This window comes from Lolium perenne, chromosome 7 (genome assembly GCF_019359855.2).
Source record: "Lolium perenne isolate Kyuss_39 chromosome 7, Kyuss_2.0, whole genome shotgun sequence".
Classification (NCBI taxonomy): domain Eukaryota; kingdom Viridiplantae; phylum Streptophyta; class Magnoliopsida; order Poales; family Poaceae; genus Lolium; species Lolium perenne.
This window is the reverse complement of record NC_067250.2, coordinates 290,761,097-290,769,628: the sequence shown is the minus strand read 5'-3', so window position 1 is coordinate 290,769,628 and position 8,532 is coordinate 290,761,097. Positions and strand designations below refer to the sequence as shown.

The 8,532-nt window shown below is 38.7% G+C and overlaps 1 non-coding gene across 1 annotated transcript; it reads right to left on the bottom strand.

Moving 5' to 3' along the window:
* Nucleotides 1–3,652: 3,652 nt before the first annotated feature.
* Nucleotides 3,653–8,318, bottom strand: LOC127312293 (uncharacterized). The gene is made up of 2 exons (XR_011748095.1): nucleotides 7,483–8,318; nucleotides 3,653–7,395 (listed from the first exon to the last, which is right to left on the bottom strand). It is a non-coding gene; the product is annotated as an uncharacterized protein (transcript).
* Between the last annotated feature and the right edge of the window lie 214 nt (nucleotides 8,319–8,532).

The following is an 8,532-nucleotide window of genomic DNA, read 5'->3' as shown; positions in this document are numbered from 1 at the left end:
CATACGATGTAAACGCTTGCACCCCAACATGCCCTCTATATAATGACGAGAACCAAGGACTCGGAGATTATTCGAGTAGCCTAAACTACTTGATCAAATCATCGTTTTATAAGTTTGACTGTTTTATGCAGGTCAGATACAACGGCAAACTTCAAGTCTCGAAATAAAGGGAGATCAACCCTATAATTAGTATCCAACTCTTATATTTAGCTTGGTGGGTTGCTTGGATTTTGGTACAGTATACATCTTATTTTGCTTTAGAATACAAAATTTGAATCGGTGCTATAATATGGTATCATGTGAAAATTATACATATTATCAGTATATCTTTATAAGGCAATTATCTGCTCATATAATAGTTACATTTTTTAAAGACTTGTATGTGATTGTTTGCATCATCGTAATTGGCCCTCCCTTTGTTTTGCCTCACGCTCCGCCACTGCACATAGTAGAATCTTCTGACAGGAAAGAAATACTCACAATATGACCTTCTGAAGATAAACAAGCACAAGAGGGTGTAGTATTCCAGTAGAATCAAATCAGCATTGATGTTGTTAGCTAGTTAAGAGACAAGTAGCTGGGATGGTTATTGTATACATTGGAGTGTGAGATAGCCAGATAGGAAGGATCCACATATGAGCCATAGTTGCACCAAGCTCGTTCTTCATGGCACCGACCACCCAAGGACATGAAGTATTCTACATAGTCTCCAACGAAGACATGACAAGAATGTATCGAACAAAATGCGAGAAAGCTAGCTGACTCCTGTACAACCTTGATCATGGATACTGCGACTCAGTGAGGTTCCCAGGGATTTCAAGCACACACAAAGATACTATTTCCTGGTGCCCCTCATTCCCAATATTTGTACAAGTTATTTCGTCTCTCTTTTCACGCAATCTAGGAAAAATGTTTGCTCAGCTTTATGTTTCTAGCTAGATGTAAAAAAGTTGCATTGTGATCTCATCTCACCCTATCCAGCTACATATATAGACATATTGTATCCCTTTCCGTTTGAAATAGTAGTAGACTAGTAGGTGAGCAAACAATGAATTAGAGAGTAGGTAGGTGAAACATAAAGTTATACGTAATTGAAGAAAAATAAGTACTAGTAAAATACTCTCATAGTAAACCAATGTTAGTAAATAATGAAGTGTCAAGTGCTACAAGCAGTTTCAAGGGCTCGTGTTGTTCTTCACCCTTTCTTGCCTAAACAACACTACTTGGACTAATAACTAAAACATGTGTGCAAATTTCAAATCAAGGAAATTTTAGCATTGATAACATGCTTGATGGAAATTAATATCTTCATTTGGGAACCATGTATGTTTGTGAATGTAGACAATATATTCTTCTGTCATACTACCTCTGTTCCTATGAGTAAGGCGAATATATTTTTCGAGATTTAACTTGGACCAGGAATTAGTCCAGTCCAAGTATATGATGATTATTGTATAGAAAAATGGCATCACTAGAAAGTGTTTTTAGTACAAATCTAACGGTACCAAATTAATGTAACAAAATCAAGATATAATCTTGAAAACCGCGTGCGCCTTATTCATTAAAATGGTGGAAGTAACATGTTTAGTGGCATGGGCATCCTCGGAGTCTTCATGTGATATAGGGTTGTGAGCCACACTGGACAAGTAGGTATGTAAGGCCGCAGAAAATAGGGTACATTTTGGCATTGCTGTAATATCCATAGGTTGATAGCTTTCTAACTCACATATGTAGTTTTATACAGGTTTTGCACATTCACCAGTAGGACAAGCATAATTTGAAGAAGTACTTTCTGCATGTTTTAAGATTTGGACAAAAAAGGAGGATAAAAAGAGCTACTTTTTCACCTACCATGGCGAGAGAGAATCTCGAGAAATAAATCAACGGTGACGGAAACACCAAAATCCATGTGTGTGTACAAAATCCATTCTCAATGGCATCAATGGTTTGTTAACAAGGTTTAATTAATGGAGTAAATTTTGCTTGTACAATGGTCTAAAAGGGTGTGCAATAGTCCTAAAATGTAGAGACCATACTGGATCGTTTGATTTCATCAAGTGATAAGCCACCCGGGTGACAATCTTGTCTAAGTGACTCTATCAAATGTCCTAAATCCACCCGTACTCTTAAAACTACGAATTTGGAGGGCAAGTACATAAAAGAAGTCTAGTGCATGAATTATTCTGGCCTTAAAGAAGTTTAGAAGAGGAAATTTAGAACCTCATTCACTACCCTCCGCCGAATACGGCTCTAGAGCTTTCCATCCTTAGCGATGTCAGCGCCCACACATGTTCGGCGAAACGAGATATGCGTGAAAGAATTAGGATGTCTAAGTATACGGCCTCGGACTTTGCACCGCCAAAACTGCTTAGAGTAGCCAGTAAACCAGTTTTAGAGACCTAAAGTTTAATACACACTAGTATAAAATGGGGCTATCGTCCGAAACCTTGAGATCTTTAGTCTCGGTCGCATTACGAACCGGAACTAATTTGAGTATTAGTCCCGGTTCGAGGATGGGCATGGGTCACGGTTACCCTCTAGTTCCGGTTCGTTTGGAACATTTTGTCCTGGTTGGGGGCACCATGTACACTGACTTTCACACACGATGCTCGATACAACGGCCAGTTATCACCGACGACCGTATTGAGTGGAAATGCCAGCTGCCAGCGTGAATCTAATAGCAAAGACGAACGACTGAGATATTGAGCTATGTGTAGCTCGGCCTTCATATCGCTGCTCTCAGGCTCATGCATCCAATAAATAGAGGTCGAACCTCTACATATGTAATCGGACTATGTACCCACTATCTATCAAATAAATGAAACATTGTGTTCTTATCTTAGATCTTGGACAATATCTTGTGTGTTGGGGGTTTTGGACTGAACTCGTGACAACCCCTCTCTAGAGCAATATCTAGCTTACGCTTCTAAAGCGATATCTAGCTCAACACGTCGAATTGATTCCTTCAACATTTGTGATATCCACATTGTAACAGCAAGGTGGAGTTGTTCCTCCACAATCAGTGCCGCTTCACTTGGGATGTTGCCACGGATTGCAAACACACTCAAAGAGACTACTTCCTGGTGCCACTCATCCCCAACATTTGTACACTTTCTTCATTTCTCTGTCCGTGCAATAAAGGAAAAAAAATGCTTGCATCGTGCTCTCAGTTAACCCTATCCAGCAATATAGGTGAGAAGAAATGTGCATAAGTAAATACATATTTACTCCATTTGCCTTCGAAATAGGAGTAGGTGAGCGCACGATGAATATAACTGTAGGTAGGTGAAACATAAAGTTATTTTAATCGAAGAAATATAAGTACTACAATATTTGCATAGTAATGTAAATGTTACTAGCTAATTAAGAGTCCATTGCTACCTGCAGTTTCAAGGGCTTGTATTGTTCTTCACCTTTCTGGCATAACAAAACTAATTGGACTAATAACTAAAACATGTATGCATATTTCCAATCAAGGGGACTTTAGCATTGTTAACATGCATATTGGGAAATCACTCTCTTCATTTGTGATCACGTATGTTTGCAAATATATGTAGACAAGCATATTTACGAGCTTGGACATCCCAAGACTCTTCATGCAAGATAGGAAATGAGCCACTCTGGACAGTACATATTCTTATGTCAGGCCACAGAAGATAGGGAACATTTAGCACTATTGTCATATCCATAGTTTGATAATTTTCTACCTCGCGTCTGTAGTATTATGCAGGTAATGCACATTTCATCATCGGGCAAGCATAGTTTTGCATCAATTTATTTGTTAACAAGGTTTGATTGAGCAAATTTTGCATCTACAAGACTACAACAGCCTAGAGGGCCTAGGGTCCCATTCCCTAGAATCCCTACACCGGCAAGTAGCCACGGTGAGCTGCTGGCGTCACAATGCCGTCTCACCGCTGTCGTGGCCTTCACGTCATCCCTAGTGCGGAAGAGGACGAGAAGGGAGACTGCATCTGGTGACTCTGTCGCTCCTCTGCCCACTACTGCCGCGTGTGGAGGCATCGCGCCAGCTCCAAAGCCAAAGCGTGACACCTCCATCTCGAGGAAGAAGTCAGCGCCACTATGTGGAGTGGTGCATCCGTTGTTCTGTCGCCACCGAACACGCCTGTCAAACCGTTCATCCTTATCAATTCCAGCACCCATGAGGCGTTCAGTGAAATGAGAAATCCAGAAAAATTAGAGACCAAAGTTTAGAGCGTCTGACTTTGCACACACTCTGCACAACTGCAAGGCCTGTCAAACTGTGTAACAAAATTATTTAGAGTAGGCTGCAAATAACTTTTAGATACCCAAATTTACCGCATGCCTTACGTTGCTGGTTGCTCTAAGGTCCTAAAATGATTCTAGAGAACTATGCATGCATGTTGAGTGTCAACGCCAAGTAATGAAGCATAAACATTGATGAACTCATACTTCTACCAAGAAGAATGGAATCTCAACAATATTAAGGAAACTTTTTAATGTTATGTCATTTATTCCATCATCGACCAATTATTTTCATGGAGTTCATAGTTTAACATCCGTGGATGTACAATTTTAAAAAATTGAAATCTATTAAGGTAATAAATATCAATAAATCTCACATCTGTAAACATTACAAAAAGCAATGTGGAATACCAAAACCACCAACGGACCAGAGTTACAGGTCACATGAGAGATCTGAAGCGATAAACAAAACATGTGCTGAAAATGTGACGGTTTAAGTTCTGCGCATATATTTCCTACTATACCTACTAAGGTTGAAGCTTGAAGCCAGAGGACATGAAGGAATAAGGCACATAGCCATGAAGTTTCTTGCAAGAAACAAGCTCCTTATCAGCTAGAAGAAACAAGATGATGTATTTTCTTATTCTTTCTTAGTTTTCTTCTCGCATACTCCAACAAATCCATCACAAGAACAGGTAATCAACATTACAGATAACGCATTGTATCTCTTGCTCTAATCAAATATGAGAAAAAAATGACGGATTTCATATGCAAAGATCCGAATTATTTTATTTTTAAGTGTTCTCTTTCTAGTATAGTAGAAGTACTTCATACTTGTGTACTTTGTAGTGGTCACAAACATACAAAACCGGCATAGTACAAACATCAACACATAACCGACATGGCCATCCTGAACAAATTGGCTACTGAGAACTTGTAGTGCTCACAAGAACCTTTATCACCTTTTTTGTCTGTCCAATGTTCTTTGTTGTCTATGGATTTCCTTTTAACACTAATTTCGTTACTACCATCTACAGGGCCGTACCTGAGAAAACGGAGGCCTCGTGCGAAACAAAAAATTGGGCCCTCAACATAACCATTGGTAATTAAAAAAAAACATCGTTTTATATTATATTTATTCTCAGGTTGTACAATGTTTTTTGGATGAATTACATCTTGTGGGAAAACCTTCTGATAATTCAAAAGTACTATGTTCTTTAGCAGAAACATGACATCCTTCTGCCATTTCTTGAGATGAAATCTTCAATTAGCTCTTCATAAGAAACTTTCTCCAAAATGTCGTTTCCAATTGCTATCATAGCCAATCCACTAAGTCTTTCTTGTGTCATTGTCAAACGCAAGTACGACTTCAACAACTTTAGCTTAGAAAAGCTTCTTTCTGCTGATGCAACCGTCACTGGAATAGTCAACAAAATTCTATATGCAATGGTTGCATTAGGAAAACAATCCATTCGTTTCAAGAAATTCAAAATATCAACAGGTCCCAAAGTTTCCCTTGGGATGAAATTTTGGAGTAACTTTAACTCTATATATAGCTCATTACCGTCAATGTCAGATTTTAGCTCATTACCATCAGCGTCAGATTTTTTATCCTTTTTAAGTGCAGTCTCAAGGCAACTACAAGAAGATCTTAAACTTTTATCATCCAACAGGCGTAGTGCTTGAGAAGTAAACAAGAAACCAAATATTTTTTTATATGATTTATATTGTTCAAACCTCGTAGTAAGTGAAGCAATAGCTTGATCAACAACAGGTAAAAAATAATTTATCCTGAACGAATCATATGCCGATTGTGAAGCAATCAGCACAACATCAGGGTTCTCATCAAATTGTTTTTTCTCTTAATTTCACGCTTTTTCCGAAATGTTGCATCTATATCAAGTTCAAGTGCAATTTCTTTTGCTATTTCCACGGCACTTGTAAAACCAGTTTCTCTATAACCATTGAAAAAGGTAATCAGCTTCTGGACATTTTCAATAGCAACATCAATGATCATATCTTTTGACTGTAAGCTCTTGCTAACCAAGTTTACCGCAGCCAATATATCATGCCAAATTATTATGGCTACTACAAACTCAAAATCACCAAGATCATTAGTCGCTAAAGATTTAGCTTCACTACTAGTTATGTCATCTGTATCAGTTTCAGCTACTTGTAGTAGAGCCTCGCGTATATTAGAAATCTGAAACCTGATAGCTTTCACACTATCTATACGACTCTCCCAACGAGTAGATGATACTGACTTAAGAGTTAAGCCTTCTATGTTATCTTTTAAAATCTGCCATCTCTTAGTTGATTTAGCAAATATTGTGTAGATACGTTGTATGATTCCAAAAAAGTCCTTAGCCTTACCACAAGACTTGGCCATATCACAGAGAGTTAAGTTGAGGCTATGAGCTCCACATGCTGTATAAAAAGCTCTAGGATTTATATTTAAAAGCCGCTTTTGCACGCCTTGATTCTTACCTTTCATGTTTGACCCATTATCATAGCTCTGCCCTCTCACATTATCTATATCTAGATTAAGTTCCTTTAGTTCATTCTGCAAAACATCAAAAAGTCCTTTCCCGGTGGTATCATTTACATTCAAAAATCGTAGAAAAGATTCAACAACACAAACAGAACTCGAAGATACATCAACATATCTTATAATCAAAGACATTTGCTCTTGGTGGCTTGCATCAGGGGTACAGTCAAGTATCACCGAGTAATACTTTGCGTCTTTTATTTTTTTTAATGATCTCTGATTTAATCGCAGAAGCAAGCAGTTGTATTAGCTCATTATTTCGCTAAAAATTTATCAAGAGCACCCCTTTGAGATCGAGTAAGTTCTTCAATCTTTTGTTTTTTCTGACGTTTTTCATGTCCTGAAGGGTATTTCCTATTTCTAGAAGACATTACAGAAAATGAAACTAAGATGCAAATATCATGTATTAAAAATAGACCATGGAACAAAATGGGATGAAACAACCTGGATTTTGGAAGCGTGTGGCTCTGGTTGTGCGGTTGCTCCTCCAGTCCACCTCCTCCTCTTGATGATTCAGCGACCAAGCAGGGCCTCCAACTTGAATTGATGCACCCAGAGATGGCAGGTGCGGCAACAAACAGCAAGATGGTCGCCCTGGCCGGATCGGAAGAAGTAGAGCGCTAGAACAGAGAGATTCAGAGATGAGAAATTGAGAAGAAATCACCAAATAAATAGGTGGTGTATTTAGGGTGGAGCCTGCAACGGACCTTGAATCTATTCATTGCATCAACGGATCTATTCCGTGAAAATCGTGACGGAAATAAATCGAGCGTAGGAGCCGAAGAACTTGGAAGATCAGCAGTCGTGCTACTGTGCTAGATGAGGAAGAGACGAAGAGTCAAAGAAATAAAGAGAAGAAGAGATAGAGAAGGGGAGGCGTGCGTGAGTTGGATCCTGGTTGGAGGCCCCGTGGAGTTAATTATGTGGCAACTTCCCAAGCGGTACTACTACAATGGTTAATGCTAGGCCCATCTAATCCTACACTAATTAATAGCTAAACATGAAAAATTGGGGGCCCTCTAATTTTGGAGGCCCTATGCATAGAACATTCTGCACCTGCCTCCGAGACGGGCCTGACCATCTACCAAAATTAAAAACTTAGTAGTCCTGGCTATTATGGTTTCTGCTCATATTTTACAAAAATGCCTACTAATATTGAAGCCATAACATACAAGAATATGAAATAATCTGGTCAACTAACATACTCATAAAGTTTACAGAAGAAAATTATATTGCAAGAGACCCAAGCTAGTAGATAACATCGCTAACAAGAAAGAATGACATAATATCACATCTACTTATCCTTTGACTCTTTCGTGGTTTTCTTCCCACATGCTCCAACACAAGAATAGGTAATCAATATTGCATACAATCCATTGCTGGCCACAAAGCATTGTCCTATGCAATGCATTTTTTTCTAGATTTTCTTTTAAAATTAATTTTATTGGGAAGAAAAAAAAGGAACGTTCATAGTCTTTTCTGAAGAAAAAAAGGATTTCATACGGAGGAGAAGAACGATTTTATTTTATTTATTTATTTTTATCAATTTGTATTACTTGGAAAGATAAACTTGATTTGAACCCTCCCCCCCCCCACCCCCACCCCCCAAACCCCACACTAAGGCCAACGTTCTGAGAGGCATAGTCCCCCCCCCATGGCCCACCCCCCTTATCGAGGCTCGCATAGCCTCCGAAGGGAATATTAGACTATTTCTGACACTTATTTGCAAAAGGAGGGAATATTACACTATTACGCAC